This window comes from Wyeomyia smithii, chromosome 2, assembly GCF_029784165.1.
Source record: "Wyeomyia smithii strain HCP4-BCI-WySm-NY-G18 chromosome 2, ASM2978416v1, whole genome shotgun sequence".
Lineage (NCBI taxonomy): Eukaryota > Metazoa > Arthropoda > Insecta > Diptera > Culicidae > Wyeomyia > Wyeomyia smithii.
Window position 1 is genome coordinate 96151439 of NC_073695.1, and position 17745 is coordinate 96169183.

General features: G+C 40.0%; 1 protein-coding gene across 4 annotated transcripts in view; it reads right to left on the bottom strand.

Annotated features, from left to right (window-relative positions):
- LOC129722666 (uncharacterized) overlaps positions 1-17745 on the bottom strand; it is a 395463-nt gene that overhangs the window by 52360 nt on the left and 325358 nt on the right. The gene's annotated exons all lie outside the window — the stretch shown is intronic.

A 17745-nucleotide genomic window follows, 5' to 3' on the forward strand; every position in this document is an offset into this window, starting at 1 on the left:
CGCACCTCCTACATAATATCTTATTAATTAGAGTTATGTTATATTTTCTGTTCAATATCGACAGAAATAAATTTGAAAATTATTGTAACTCTCAAACATTAGAAAATGCAAGTTGCAGGTAAAATTGGTCGACTCAATTGTTCAAAAGGTAAATTGACATAAACATTGCTGTAGGTAATTTATGCTCTAGTGAAACAATGAAGTATTACAAAATACGTTTTTGTATGTATCTAACGTATACAGGGTGATTGGTTCCTTGTTAGGAATATTTCTGGGGCTGAAAGAGGGCCACATTTGATGAAAAAAAAACTCTTCTACGCATTTTTCCTAGTTGTAATCTACTCGGAGTTATTCAACTTTGAAATTTTTTGGATACTTTTCCATAAAGTGGCTTTAACTTTGAGGTCATACCACGTAGAGCCATTCTATTATTGCTGCATTAAAATTGAAATTTCTCCTAAACTAAAACAGATAGCGAGTTGGTGTCAGAGAACAAACTGTAGATCTGTCAAAAACGTTGAATTTGAGCTAAAAAATAATAATGTTAACCACGTTTTTTGTAAGAAAACATCAAAATACGTTTAAAACAGCACTACTTTTGAACATTTTCGTATTCAGAATGTTAGGCTCTATATTCATTCATAGACACGCAGTTTTTACCGCGGCGGGGTACCGTTCTTTGAACGCGCATACTTCTGAACGGAGTAGCTTCACTTTTTTCGCCATCACAGTTAGAGTTTGACTGATAGAGCTGTCAATTTTTTTTGCTAACTCATTGGTTACTATGATCGATGATGCATGAGTTTCGTCAGTGCGATTAAAGGTAAACCCATGAAAAATCGGCAATTTTCACCATTTTTTTTACTAACGCATTCTGCGATATATGAGGCTATTTTTTGCATAGTTTGTTTTGCACTGTTTTTCGAAAAAAAAAAGTTTTTGTTCTAGGTTGCCGTGAGGGTGTATTAAAGCTAAGTCTATACGATTTGAAACAATGTCATTGACGAAGAATAGCATTGTAAATTCGCGGCGTTGCTTAAGTGCTAACAGATTAATGAGCATGCAACGTGCTCCATACGATGGTAGAGAAAAAACATTTCAATTCAAGTTGCAAAGCGCGTATAAAAGGAACAAAGCTCAACATACATGCTTTATGGTCAAAAATGTTTAAACTTCAATTTGCCGTATTATTTTTATCGTGTATCAAAAAAAAAAAAATTAACACCCCACATTTTAAAGATATGTGTTTATGGTATTATGCTTTATGTTTTATTCTTACATTTTTTCTTCAGTTGTAAAAATGGGGTCGAAGCAAGAGAACCAAAGCATCAAATTTTTGCTCGCGTATCGCGATATCCGAACTATACACGCACGCCAAGCTGGCAAAATTGTAGAATGTGGCCAAATCAACCGTCATCAACAAGATAGAAGTGATTGAAGAACATTTGTGATCAGGGAGAAAACGAAATCCGAAGCCCGCAAAAACGTAAAAAAGTGGCCAGCAGTTTAAAGCGTATTCTCAACCTTTCCGTCCGAGAGGTCGCAAGCAAGCTGGAAGTGTCGTCTACAGCTGTGAATCGAGCTAAAAACGATCCAGACTGTCGACTTAAAAAAAGGTAGTGACTCCAAATCATGACGATAAGCATAACAAGTCAGCCAGACGACGATCGCGAAAGCTGTACGTGAAGATGCTAATGAAGTTTGATTGCTTGGTTCAGGATGATGAAACTTACGTCAAGTTAGACTTTAACAACTTGCTGGACAAGAATTTTATACAGCAACTGGAAGAACGAAGGTGGTAGAGATTTTCAAACACATTAAGCTGTCGAGTTCGCAAAGAAATATCTCCTCTGGCAAGCCATCTATTCCTGTAGTTTGAAGAGCAGCTTTTTCATCGTGAAAGGTTCCTTCGACCAGGAAATTTTTGTGCAGGTGTGCCTGAAAAAACGTCTGATAAAGGTCGTTGAAGGTATGCTTCACTTAGTATTTGGCCGTTTTCTTTTATTTATTGCAGTGCCTCTAGTTGTCATACCGAGAAATTAATGACAGCGTTTTAATCGGGAAGGTTTGTTTACTTAGTGGTGAAAATTTCGTCAGGATTGACACATGCGTTGAAAAATTATCGAAGATGGAACGTGAGAGACGAAAAACACATGCGTTGTAAACCCAATATGGTCAGGAGGAATGATCGCAAGGTTCTCAAACTACCGAAATCGACTGTTAGTAGCATGCTCAAACGTTACCGGGACACTTTGACGGAAAACCGCGCTAAACAAAGGTGGAACATTGGACCGGAAACTACGAGTGAAGGTTATCAGGGCAGCCCGGAATAATTCTGGGAATTCCCTCCGTGATTTTGCGAAAAGGTTAAATGCAGCACAAAGTACAGTTCGTCGAATCTGTATGTGTGAAGGATTACGGTCGTATCATGCCAGCAAACAACCCAACAGGACGCTGAAACAAAACCTGGCTGCCAAAACCCAAGAAAAAAACCTATACGAGTGAGCTCTGACAGAGTACAACCGCAGACAGACGTCCAAGCTGAGTTCCAAACTTGTGTAAAGATTTTTTCTGTAGTACACGCAAATGTTGGAGTGTGCGTAACCAGATCATTTATGAGCGAAATTAGCACATTTACTGATAAAAATTGGAACCAGCACAACGCATATGCGTTGGGCATAACGCATTTGATGCTCTAGCGTATTTTCAATGTATTGCGCAGCTCCAAACCACTACACTTATAAGGCATCAGCCGATGTTCAGAAGGTTGGCATCGTTAAAACAGTGCAAGCAGCAATCAATACTGATAAGTTGGGTACTGACTTCATTGAAGAAATTATTGTCTGATCGATTCACTTTCATGAATCAGGTCATTTGAAAACATCATTCAATCATTAACAATAAACAAAAACATGAGATTAGTCCAAAACATTTCGCATTTAATTATGACTCTGGTTTCATTCACATGCATTCGGTTCTGCGTTACTGGCACCAGCGTCAATAACTTCCGCGGCAACAAGACTCGCCATTGGCTGTTTCGGTTGCTGACGATTTTTAGGGATGCACGAGCCGTTGATACGCACCGGCTCGCGAAAGTAAAGAACGGTTTTTTGAGCGCCTCGAAACTGATCGTTCGCCCGAAGCCGAAGTTTACCGAGACAATACGATTTTTGTGTATATGATACATATTCTGATTTTGATCTCTGTCAATGTATTTCTTGTACAACTTTTGCGTTATGCGTATCACGCATTGGTTGTGCGAAATCAGAGCAAATTCTGTGCGAATTGAAAGGACACATTGGATGATTAAAGCTTGAACTTTTGCGTGTAGCAATTCGTAACCAGATAGCGCTACCAGTGACGCCAGCCTCATACACCAGCGAAAAAAATGTATTATAACGATAAGGTCACCAGGCGGCGCTACTATACAAGTTATTTATAACGCAATTATCTTTGAAAATTTACACAGAATTTACGATCAGGTTTGTTCTTGCTTGGACGTCTGTCTGTGGTACAACGTTTGTATTTTGATGGACGATGGAACATACGTCAAATTGGACTTTGAACAAATCGCGGGTATGAAATTTTACCTCGCTAACCGTAAGAGAAATGCCCCAGGTAGGTTCAAATTTGTTTTCGCGGATAAATTTGCCCGCAAGATGATGATTTGGCAAGTCATCTGTAGCTGTGGAAAGAAGACGAAAGTTTTCATCACTGGAGCAACCATGGATGAACAAGTTCACAAGAAGAATTGTCTTCAGGAGATAGTTTTGCCATTCATCCAGTCATACGAAGCCCCGTGAAGTTTGGCCCGATCTAGATAGCTGTCACTACACCCTGGATGTTTTGGAATGATACAAACAGAATAATAAGTTGGCGAATGACTGGACCAAAGGCGCAATATAGTTACCACATGCGTTCCAGCTACCGAACCTCTACCTCCACGTTGGTACCAACCGGGATACGAGTAACTAGTAAGAACCAACCAACCCTGGTGGATCTACCGGTCGTATGCTGACAGGGAAAGCGGGCTTCCTCCCTCGGAAGGAAGTTTCTTGTACAGGTAACGCACCGCGCACCGCGAAAAAACAAAAGCAACGAACGCTATGGAACTTGATCGTCGTACATATGGCCGCCATACTGGACTTCTCCGCAATCCAGTTACCATTTCTGGGAGGGATGCGGTAGGGGTCCGATATGATGGCAATGTCCGACAACGACTCAGTGGCTGCTTGGTGTAGCAGCTGCTGGGCCGCGAAACAACGGTTCAGGTTCAGTTGCGTCACCCTCACGGCCGTGGTTTCGCAGCCGGCTTACCGACTGGACAGCTGGGGCCTCCCATAAAGTGTTTGGCGTCCCGTTTCCCGGAACATACCATACACTTGGGAGACTCCCCCAAGCCCTTCGCCTTATGGACTGCACCTCCGCAACGCCTGCACAACTGGCTCCTATCGGGCCCCTTGCAGATCCAGGACTTATGTCCTCCCTCAAAGCACCGTAAGCAAATGTCCGGTTGCTGTAGCGTGCTCAGAGGGCATACAGACCAGCCGACCTTCAACTTGCTTTCTTTCAGGGCCAGGTTAGTGTCCGCCGACGGGCTTGTGCAATGTCCCACCCCTCGCTGATTTCATCCAGGTTTATAAGCTGGAGACCCTTACCAACACGCAGAGAATCCTGAGTAAGAATCCCCAGGATACCGATTAACATGGTGACGGAATCGTGAAAGGAATCGCAAACACGATCCGGAGGATTCCCACTCACGATTTTTATTCAAGAATCCTAGACCCATATACAGGACATTCCTGAAGATTCTTTTTTCAGGAATCCTATTCAAGGACGCTCACGAATCCAATGTGAGGAATCCTAGAGAAACTATGCGAATCATATATGTTTGTCCGGGGAGTCACCTCTGAGGTGACCTCCGCACTTGCACCTCCTTGCCTAGGACCTTTTCCGCTACCGTTTTGTGGGTAGCTCCCTTGTTCTTGGCGTCCTTCCGGAGCTCAAGAATCATCTCGCCAGTCTTATTAGACCGGTTGTTCTCTACGGGCATGACACGTGGACAATGCTTGAAGAGGACCTGTGAGCGCTCGGAGTTTTCAAACGACGGTTGCTAAAAATCATCTTTCGCGGTGTGCAGGAGAATGGAGTGTGGAGACGGATAATGAACCATGAGCTCACGCAACTCTACGGGGAACCAAACATCCAGAAAGTGGCCAAATCTTGACGGATATGTTGGGTAGGGCACGCCGCGAGAACAACGGGCAGTTACCCTGCAAAATTGGTTCTCACCTCGAATTCGGTTGGTGCAAAAAAAAAAGCAAAGCCTTGGTGTTACATTCCGATTCGGAACTCGACCTTCTGTTTATTATACACAAACTTCGCAGCCAACTGTTAAGTTGTAGAGGACAATTGCGGGGCTAGCGCTACGATCCTACTGAAACTAACAGTCTCTCCCGACCCGAGACTCGAACTTACGACGACTGGCTTGTTAGGCCAGCATCGTACCTCAAGACCAGCTGGGAGGCAATTCGGTTGGTACGTTGTTATCGAAAAAGGATTAATCTACCAAACTGCCCACAGTTTGGTCCCATCGAAGATGTTGGGTAATAGTCAAGCGTGAATTGAAGAAGTGTGTGATAGTTCATAGACTAAGGCCGTTGTAGAAAGCTTTTGCTGGTGAGTACGGTGTTCGAAGGAGACGATCTACAACGGACCAGATAATTACTTTGAGACAGATCCTCGACTAGTTTCGAAAACACAACTTGCAGATACATCATCTGTTTGTAGACTTCAAGGCAGCGTACGATTTGGTGAAACGCAACGAGTTGTGGTAGTACATACTTGTACATGGTTTCCGAACAAAGTAATTGTTGTTAACTTGATTTGTAGATCTGATACGAGCGACTCAAGTGCAGAGGGCGACATGATTATTACGAACTCTCATGTGCTGCTAGGACTCTCGAACGACATCGACATTATCGATGTTAATCGTAAAGCTATAGAGAAGGCCTTTACGGCTCCCAGAAAGGAAGCTGCAATGAATGGACTCACCATAAACACTGTCAAAACAGAGTACATGGTAGGTGGCAATGGGCTTTGTACTACAAAGTTTGCAGTTTTACGGGCGTTGGTGCTGCTGATAAATTTGTTTATCTTAGAACACAGTTGAAAAACGAATTGCGGTAGCAAACGAAGCCTATTACGGATTGAACAGCCCCAGCTCAGGTCTTGCAGCCTACAGATCCGCACAAAATTTGCGCTTTACAAAACAATGAGACTTCCGGTAACAGTCTACGGATATGAATCGAGGATGTGGAAAGGAGCTGATCGGTGAGTAGAACCCTTGCGATCAATACTCGGTGGCAAACAAGAAAATGATATGTGGTGCCGGTGCCTAAAAACACGATGGCATTGTCAAGCTGATGAACCAGGTTACAGTGAGCTGGCCATGTAGCACGTATGGCGGATAGGTGATCGCAGATGATAGTATTCAGCAAAGACCTGGATGGAGCTCGACGACCTCGAGGCAGAGTCGTCATTTAAATTTTAAACTTGAAAAGTTCGTAGAAAGCATTGTATTGTGGGGTCATAAATCGAACTGGATTAAACAGCCCATAGTTCAACTTGCTCGGCTCGAGGTACAGGAAGTCGCTTGTGCGGAGTGGAGAGTTTAGCAATGAATACAGCTTGAGCAAATTCGTCGCTGCTCAAGAGTTTCAAGTCCCAGTAGCTTACATAGAGCTTCATATGAGGGCAAGTCTGAAGGGTTATTCCTGGGAAGCATGAGAAGAGCATAACGAAAAATTCTTTTATGAACAGATTCGATTCTAACAATCCAGTTTGCATAGGACGGACACCAGACTACCGAACAAGACTCGAGGGTAGAACGCATCCGTTGCAATGTATAATAAAGTACTGTGTAATCCGATATGATTGAATCCAGCTTGCGGTGAAATGCAATTACGTTGTATTTCATAACACTTAATTTCAACAGATTATTCGTGCACTATACCTCGAACTCGTTGATCAAATGTTCTAGTTTCAGACTTTTGGATAAGGCTTCGATGATCGCGAATATATTCACATCATCTGCGTAGAGTAAGCGACACCCAGGTGGCAGTGAAGTGGAAACGTTAGTGTGAAATGTAGCGGTCCTAAATTGCTCCCTTATGGAACGCCAGAGAGACTGGTAAAATATTTCGACTCTTCTGAACAAATTTTCACGCAAAGATCTCAGTCCGTCGGGAATGATGTTATCCATTTTATTAGATCACCAGAAATACCAAATTTCTCGATTCTACTCAGCAGTACTCCGTGGTCGGCTCGGTCGAAAGCAACTTTCAGGTCTGTGTAAGAGATGTCTACCTGTTTCCCGTCTCCCAGACAACTCAAACAAAATGAGGTGAATTAAGTTAGTTTTGTTGTTACAGATCTTTTAAAAAGAAGCCATGCTGACTCATGGAATTGCGTTGGAAGTTACAATAAAACAATGCTTCATAGACTAGTTATTAAAATAATTTTTCCTTCACAATATAATAAATTATAATTTGTTCAAACTATAATAGAACTTGTGATTCCTCAAGATTTTTCAGGCTTCATATTTTGACGCTTTTTTACGTAGGACTACGTCTAACCGCACTATATCGAAATACATTCCGCGAAAACTAAAACCAAGATGTAACGTCGAAATGAAAGATTACAAACGGTTATACTGATGTAACCACATGATGGATCACAATAATCAATATGTCGTTGGATTGATAAAATGATGGACAATTTTTTGATTCTTCAATTTTCATTATCACTTCATTGTTAAACAGTGAAAATTGAATAAAAGTTTCAAGGTCAAATTTTCACCAATAATGTACCAATCATATGCGAGCACGCCAGGCACAGGGTTTATGAGTAGATACCAACTGCCTGCTGTGATATCCTGTATAACAGCGGCAAAAAAAAATTGACAGAATCTCCCCGTCCAAATAGGTCAACTAATGTTAGCTTCCATGAGCCTAGACTATTTTGATGTCTTGAAGGTGAAGCTTTTTTGGAAAGCTCGTAACCACCTCCACTATCAGACAGTATTACGTTCTGCTGTTAATAAATATGTTAATGTTAATAAAACTGATGTCTTGAAGGAGAATATGATGGCACAGGCAGAGCGCTGGTTACTCGTCGTCTATCAGTGCAGAAAAACTCGATATTCCTTTTTGTGCAGTCAAGCCAAGTGAAAATTACATTGCCGCTGTTGACAGTGGGGCGAGGAACACAATCGAATTGCCGTTTGAATTGTCTTCTCCTTCTTCTCATTGTTTCGTGTAGCAGCAAATATCAGAATTCGATAAGATTTTTCGGGTGCCCCAAAATACGCTGCGCCACCGGGGACAACAAAATGGGTTCTTTATTTTTGAACTCTACACTCTGCTTTTTTCAGATTTATTTGAATAACTGAGTATATGGTATTTAAAAGACAATAGAAAACCAAAATGCTCCCTACAGATCTTTGAATAGGTAGTTAAACGAGCTGTACTGATGATTATATTTTTCTAGCTAAATGAATTTAGTCCAATATGACAATACTAGTTGCATCCCGCGGTGGCGGTATAGAGAAAACCCAAATTCATTTCATCTTGATATTAGAGTTCCGACATTAGTATGTGTATTTTTCAATTGAAAATTGTTTTGAATTAGCATTTGCAAGAAAATATTACTTTCCATAACCTTAGTTGTAATTGAACAACGCTATGCAAATATTAATTGCTGAGGCTAATGTTGTGCATCACTCTAGCCCAGTTAATTTTCGAAGATAACAGACATATAACTTTCAAATATGGTATCTTGAAACTGATCAAATTTTTTCTGATTGATTCTGTATACTGATAAAATGTTTAAAGTGACCTGAATTGAATGTCAACATGTTCATAAAATTCTATGTCAATTTCAAATTTTCTGTGAATATACATTTTCTACTAAAACTGTAATTCGTTATCGATATTTTTTCCACGAGCTTGTAACTGCAGGAAAAAAAATTATGTGACTTCTTTGCCGCTTTGTGATCGGTGAGTGAGCCAAATTCAACAAGACAAATAGATATAAACAGAAGTTTAATTTCTACTAAATCGCACTCAATTAATTATTTTATAGAAGGTTGCCTTTTCGCGTAATAAAGAATATTGACTGTATTAGAATTAAAGGTATTCATCAATGGTCCTGAAACTAAATTTAGGGGAAAACTCTATAGCAATATTTTAGAGAAAAACTTTCTTCTACAAAGTTATTACCTATGATAAAGTGCTTATTGAAAAAATGTCAAAAATTAGAGTGACCAAAATTTTCAATGTTATCAAGTATCTAACTTTTTTATTTTTGTAGATAGAAAACCTTGTTCTACAATTTAACAGCTCCAAAAATTTTAAGTAACTTTGTAAAAAAGTTGTAAAAAGTTTTTCTCTAAAACATTGCTATAGAGCTCTAGACCAAAATTTTCCCTTGAATTTGGTTTCTAGACCATTGTGAATGTAAAAGAGAATATTTTTTCTTCTAAGATAGAGTGCTGCAAAGAATTAATCAAAATACAGACCCCGTTCGATTTTGGCAACACGCCAGAATTTTTGCCAAAATCGAACCATGCCAATAATGAATACACTGGGGTCGCTTTTTACGCGGGTTGTTTTTATGCGTTTTTTTGAACGTGATATTTTTACAATAACGCGGATTATTTCTACTCGATTCGGAAGATTGTTTGTACGCGGTATCAAATAAGTTTAGTATGAATATATTTAATCTAATCTTTTAAATGCGGTACAACCAACCGCGTAAAAAGCGACCCCAGTGTAGTTCTTTTTTTATGACCTCTTTGACTTTTTAAATGGTCAAAGAAGACCTTAACCGTAGAAATGGCCACCAATGGACTAGTTTTAGTTTCAAGTCGTTTTAGGTGTCGCTTGATGAATTTGGGCTGACGACCTAGATACTTGATATTACCACCCGAACAAAAGTACCTTCCTTTTGGAAGATGTTGAGCTTAAATTGGTTAAAATAAATCAAGCAAACTTCAAAAGTAAAACGAGCTCAAATCAAACATAGCTTCAAAATAAAATTATAAAATTATTGTAGTCCTACGTCAACTATGCGGTCGTGTCTTGGATACCACCCTCCTACTATTTGTTATTTCTGTTAATAGAGATATGCATACAAATTTGTTCTTAAATTGAGAGAAATATAATACAAAATTAAAAGCAAAGTATAATCACTAAACCTAAGCTGGGTTCAAATTGATGATCAAATAATTCAAAATTGCCGGAGGAAGTGTGACTGAAGCATTATTCTGTCTTTAGTTTTCCTAAAATATATTTCATGAATAATTAGCAAAAAAATCAATCGCCTCTCACTCATTAATATTTTTATTTTGAAACATATAACAAACGGAAGGAGCGCAAGGACGTTAACGGAAATTGCGAATATCTCAAAAACGGTTTAGTTTACCAAAATCTGACAAAATGTACACCCTATAGGGTCATAATAAGTCACTGAAATCAACTACGAACCGTACAAATCTAACATTGAGTTTATTGATAATTCATTGGATTCAACTCAGTCATTACATAAAACATTAATCCTATTTTTAAACTATATGATCAATTATAAAATATTCGACATAGACACTTTCTGAAGGAGTTTATGTGACTCACTATGAGCGACACCTATTTATAAAAACTTCAGCAGTCTCTGAAAGTCATGACAATCATCAACGGACGGCACAGCCAAATACAATTGTTGATGCAATTTTAAGTCATCGGCACACACCAGCCTAAATCCAGCTAAATTAGAGTTAAAATAAAGCAAAATAAGGAGCGGTCCCATATTACTGCCTTGTGGTATTCGAAAAGTGTTAGAAAATGCGGGGGATGAACAGGTACGTAGACAGTCAATGAATTGTTGCGATGCGCCAAGTCAAAAGAGCTGGTATAAACAACTACATGGATTCCATTCGGCCCCAAAGAAAAGGAAGTAAAGTTTAAAGTTTCGCAGTAGCCACTATCATATCGGTAGTGATTTCGAATATGCTTGTAAAAATATACCTGAACTCAGGCATGGGGAAAACACAGCACACTTAAGCGCGTGAGGCCCATCTGCTAACAAACACACCACGCAGGGCTATTCGTATTACCCTCCGTCGTTAGCTAAAGACAAAACACTGGAGAGCCATTCATGAACACGCGAGCCGAGGGTTTTTTAACTTCAGCACATGAGGCAACAGAGGGCTCGCAGTTTCGGGGAACACACAAGCATTGGTCTCCACGATGAGATCGACAATGGTATAATATTGGAAAGCTTGATGATAGTCATCGCATACAACCATCTGCAATATTTTTTTCATATGTACTTTTGCAAACATGATGCGTTTGAGAAAACACGTCTTAGCAAGCGTGCCTCCGAGGGCTCACGAATTAGGGAACACTCGGGCATGTGTTTGCCGAAGCTTCTGAAGGCTGTTTTATTTAGAACACTGTGGGTTTCCGTTTCGTATAAGCACTGAAGGGCAATGAAAATACCCTCCGTGGCATCGCCTAAAACACACACGCAAGTGGTGTGGTGGGTTTGGACATGCCTGCCTGAGCTCCGCTAGAGTCAAGTCGGACCCTGCTGATGTTGTGTTTATTCACGCAACACTTCTATATTAAGTGGTACACAAATACGTCTGTTGAGTGTAATTACCTATCATTTGAGCTACTTATTTTGACACGTTCACATGAGCATCACATCGCTCATTCAATTCACTGTCAGGAAATAAATGAAACGCATTCTGATGGCCATTAAAATCAATTTGCCAAAAACCACTCAATTCATGGCACATTGGAAGGCGTTCGCTATGATAGATACCACAGACTAGGCGGCAATCAGAGTAAAATCAATTGAGTGCTCCGGCTAATAGGGCTCCAAAAGGTCCAAACACATCGGGGCTTCTGGTTGCAGTTCAGCTATAATCGATTTCTGAAACGTGTGCTGTGTGTACCTTTCCGATCACCGGTATCGTTGCATCGAATACGAATTATGCAAAGTGGTATTTAATTTATATCGGGCGGGATGATTATTGAATCAAATAATCTGCCTGGAGAAGCCTATCTCATTCGATTGTGCACTCGTTTAGGGCAATCATATTCGAGCAATCAACAGCGGCTGTCTACACCCACGCTTATTCACAGCGAATAGTGTCAGGGTGTTATAATTATTTCGGAACGATGAGATTTTCACTCCAGATAGCGATCGCTGGAACAATCGAAACACTAGCTCGGTTCCTCGTAATTACGCGTAGCATGTACACTCGAGAAAAGTGCACCTTTTGTGAATATTACTCGACATATTTTTATAACGCAAAATACTCCCGAGGCCATAGAAACGTCATGTATCTCGATTCCGTATTTACGAATCTCCTTAGCCCCGTACAGCTTCGGTGGGGATATCACGTGCCCTTGTTTGAAAACAACAATTCTTTTGCCAGAACACGCATCCACAATCAGCGGAAAAGGGGCTTTTTCCAATCTGTGACAATTTGTCATTCCTGGTGCCGGTGGCTGGTGCATTTTTCATCCTGAATGCGAGGGCACACAGCTGTTAGCAAGAGAGTAGCAACGCACATCCAACGAGGACAGGCTTGCAACAGTTGTAACATACCGTGATATGGCTGTGTGACTTTTCACGGCCCTCTCGGAGGGGAAAACGTTGGGGTAGAGGGGGAAAACATTTCATCGAACAAATGTGTGGATTCGGTACACATGTGCAGCAGCACAGTCCGAGCAACTAATTGCCTACAATAAATATATTTATACGGTAGTGATTTTCAATATAATTTGTTTTATGTTTTGCATCGGAGCAAAAGTATTAAAATCAGTAATAAATCGCCGAACAAAAGATACCTAAAGGGTCATGAGCAAAATTGAAAATATATATATGAGATTTTCAATCATTATTATTAAATTGAGAGACGCTATTTATCGTGTGCATCACAGCATGATTTTCAAAAATCTTTCCTGGAGCTTTTCATTTTTTGTCAAGAGAGATTAAATTTATATCGAACAACTTTGTATCATCTGTGCAGCTTAAAGGTTTCCATTAAATGTTACAAATAAAATACATCACTGTAAACATGTTGCATTGCCAGGTACGATGAGAGGAGCTAACCTTACCTTTCTTGCGTAGGCCTAGGTAGTCCAAACATTTTGGCAACACAGTAAAGTAGCAGAATTTATTAGATGCCATTAAAAAAATGGATGAGAAGTAAGTGGTAAAGCAAACGATTAGGACACCCGAAATGTTTAAGTTATATTTTAATTTATTTTATTAATTATTTTATTATTCCAATGAGTATGGCAACCTTAAATTAATAACATCACATTCCAAAGAAATTTTCAACAAATGTCAGGAAGGTCCGATCCTGGACACGCCAGTGAGTGCCCTACTTTCTCAGTTTGCAATTTGGCTTGAAAAATAAAGCCAAGTAGAGCATCCCAAACCGTTCTACCACGGATACGCCTACACCGAGGGCTTTTTTCCTAACGGCGCCAACAAGCCAAAATGGAAAATTACGGTGTCGGTTTAAACTTCGATAAGAACGACAAGCATGATAATGATATCAACGGAAGAATTTTACGACATCATTCTGCGGCCCGGCCTGCATATTGTTGCAAATTTTACGACCTTCGAAAGATATCCCCAAGTTTTATTTTTGCTTTTTTCGACTTTGAAAGACATCCGGTATACACGGCAAGCAGGACGACGTGGCGGTAAGAAGTTTGGAAATTATTATTTTCCCCTGTCCTGCGCACAGCTTCTGCTACTGGAAAGCTGTTTAATGGGAAGACGTGTTCTATTCACTCGCAGAGTGCGATTTCTGCTTTCGAACTGTTGTGAGCATGATTATAATCGCGTTGTATTTAAGGACCACCATTGCGAGCACTGCTTTGTTCTATCGCACCGTTTGCCTGCTTCCGAGAACCCCATTTACTGACAAAGATGCTCCATGAAGACGCTAGCTAAGATGATCCTATCTAATCCTAGCCAGTAATAATGGCAGCAGCAAGCAGGCCGCAAACAAGGCCGATAAAATGTAATCAATATTCATTAGCAACGGCACGACAGTCGCTTCGCGCGGTGACGATAATAGTGTTGACATTTTCCATTTGATTGAATTCTCTGCTTCGACGACGACGATGACGATGTTCTGAGGGCGGTGGCAGAATACGGTGGCCGTTTCCTTGCCTAGCCCAGTGCGGCAGCCATAATGTGCTTTAGGTTTCTGGTTAATTCCGGCGACATCTGTAGCAGCTGCTTACCGCAGTCTGCTAGTAGTTGTGGTGGCGTTCCAACGACGTCGATGGGGGGCTGAAACATGGTGGGTGAGGTTTTCCACCCGCCGAGCTGGTTTTGCGGTGAAATTCTGAATAACGAGTTAATTGAGTAACGATGGGTTGCTTTTACGATTACCTGTACTAGCAGTTCCTAGTGTCAAACGTAATTGCGGCTTGTGTTTAGGTGGAATCCGATAGGCTTCCAACCCGAGCAAACCGTATAATGATGTATTGCGTTTGATAAAATAAATCAGGAGGCATAAAAAGTATTAAGTAGAAGCACACTTACGGCTTCTCAACCTCAAAGCACCTGCAGCAAAAGACGAAAGGTAAAGTGGGGAGGAGAAAATGACTTCAAATCAATCATTTGTTAGTAGTTTCATATAGAAGATCTCAACTGATCTAGTTTTACAATATCAATAAAATTTTAGTAGCAACAATAAATAAATAAGTTCGCCCATCAAAACTATCTAAATCAGATCATGATTATTTTCAATCATAATAAGACAAATAAAACAAAACTGAGATCAACAACGACTCCAACAACCAACCGCTAGTCGTGGGATCGATCAAAATCTATATATTTGTGCGCACGGACTCCGATTAAAGGTGAGAAACAAGCCGACCCAGTTCAGACTTCTAGTAGCAAGGCGAACAACTACCGGAGGGTTAGATATCCTTATGTCTCATGGGAAAATGGCTCATGTATTTGAACATCGTCAATATGAACAGTTCAATTACAGTAGATATTCGTGTATATGTGATCAGCGAAGGAAAAAAATCACCTCTAGCGATTAATGAATACATATAAAACAAGCCTAGGATGCGTTGACATCGTCGTCAGTATGCGAAAAACAAAGTATCGGTGCTGGTGCACTCTTTTTGCTTTCCTCTTTACGATATATTTCTATTCATTAGTGTACACCACAATACGTGGTTCTCAATGTGCACAACTCGGTATATGAAGTCATTCGTCTCTGTTACAGAGAGCGATCAGAACTTGTTATATCCTTATTATTTTGACTCATGAATATGATTTTTTGCCAGAAAAAGAAATAAAATGACAGTGTATGCTCTCCTACTCTCGCTTGAACTCAACCGCTGCCGAAGTAGTTTCTTCCCCCACACATTCCCTCTAACCGCACCACACCGCTGCTGCTGTTCAGGCGACATGATTTTCTCCTATTGCTATCCTTTCTTCCCGTAACTACCGGCCTATGGAGAGACAAACGCAACGATCGAAACGCTTCTCAGAGCTGATGTAGTCTAGTCATGTGTTTGTTTTCTCCCAGAAACCTATGCACCCTATCATCATTTCATTATGGGTTGAGAGGATTTGAGTTTAGTCCCGGCCTGTACACTTCGTGAAGTGCACATATGATGAATAAACGACGATTGCATCATATTCGTTTCGTTTGAATCACATAATGTGATTCAATCTCAAATTATCTTCATACATCATTATTAAAGTGATACCATTTTTGACCGCATTTGCACAGCAAGAAACATGTGGGGAAACGCATGGTCACACAGAAATTCGTAAGCAGTGCATTTACGTGATGATGTTCAGGGCGATCGGATTGTTTCGTGCATTTAATAATTTTCCCAGCATAGCGGTCAGAATAAAATAAAGCCGATTGCAAGCAGAGATTAACCAACAGTGGTGGAAATTTCGAAAATTAAATACTTTTTTTTACGATCACACACACACTAATGAACGAAGGCGATAACGCTGCAACGATTGCGAAGCTTAATTGCTGCCTGTTGTGGCTGCTGCCGTTGCGTATTTAAGGCTGTCCGGCACGCAATGGACGGGAAAGTAATAATTAATTCTATCGGCGGCCATGAAACATGCTCGCACTCGTTGAATATTTAAGTGTAAATTGGCGCGCTGTTTGCCTATGTAATGTATTGTGTATTGGAAGCCAACAATCGAACCGACACGGGCATCGTGTCGGATCGAAACTAGAATTACTCCTGAATTGGCTGTCGTTTCCAGCCTTTTGGGATGTTTCGGTCCGTGCAGCCAACCGTACGAACCTGCTAATTTAGCTGATTCGTTATCGTAATGGTGGCGAAGGGGGAACATCCGATGAATATATGCATTGTGGTATCAATTTTTCAGTGGTTGCTTTCCTGCAGCAGAATTTCTCTCGGCAGTTCGATATTGTGCTTCTGCATGAGGGAATGTTTTTCCGTGATTGATCGATATCATGCCATCCTGATAAACCTTCTACACTTTTCTAGCCAAGACGATGATGACAGTTACAATCTGACATTAGATAACTCCAAAGATAGAAATAATCGAAAATAAATGCAAAGTTTGTTAAAAATTCATATGTATATTCTTCTATGTTCTAGGTAGTTTACATTCTACCTTTTTAGAAATGAGATCAGGTGTATTTTATGCGTACGAATCATTTGAGAAATTAGCTCAGAATAAATATTTGACATTGTTTCATTTTGTGCACACTTTTACTAATTTTCGTGAAGACTGTGGATGAAATTACACACATTATCAGCACTTCTTTAAAAACGCTATAAACTACTTTACAGCAAGCTAGGCTATCTAATGAGGGCTTTAAAAGCATTTCTTATTAACAACGTAAAGTCAACTTTGAAACTGACTCTAGGAAAAGAATGCAAAATAAACAACAAATATGTTGTGTTTTTTAACATTACGCAAGAAATTTCTCCAAAAATTCAATCCAAACAACGAATCGAAATCGGGATATTCGTAGGAAATAATATTCATAAGGGAAACAGTATTATGATACCTCATGAGATGCGATAATTTCGAAGCTTTATTTTGTCTCTGCCCTACAAATTTTTGTATGTGCAAACTTTACTCTCTGCTTTGGTTATATTGGTGTTCTTCGCATATAGGGGAACTGCTCCATTATTCATCTCATTAAATCGATATTCACGAAAAATGCACGGATCAAACAATTTTCACGAAATCATTGAACAAGATAACAAAATACGCTCACGTGCTCTTATAGAATCGCCCAGTATTGAATATTTAGTAAACTTAGCTGGATTTATCTTAAATTTTGTAAAACAAACCATTTTTCACAACGCTTCCATATCCATCTCAAAACTTGAATCACTGCTCAATTATTCACGACGCCTCTATATTCATCACACTGTTAATCATGAATGAACGTAGCCGCAGCCCGTCGTAGTAGGTTACCTAGATATCCGCTGTAGTTGTTTACGTGCAAAATTGGTATTCTAGGTAACCACTACAGTGCTGTCGATTTATGTCAATTATGTCGGAATAATTTAACATTTTCAGTATGATTTTCTCGTATTAACAGAAACTGATTTGGCAAATTTTGATTCTCTTCAACGCAGTGAAAACAGATGAAAATACATACAGTTGAAATTTAGGAAT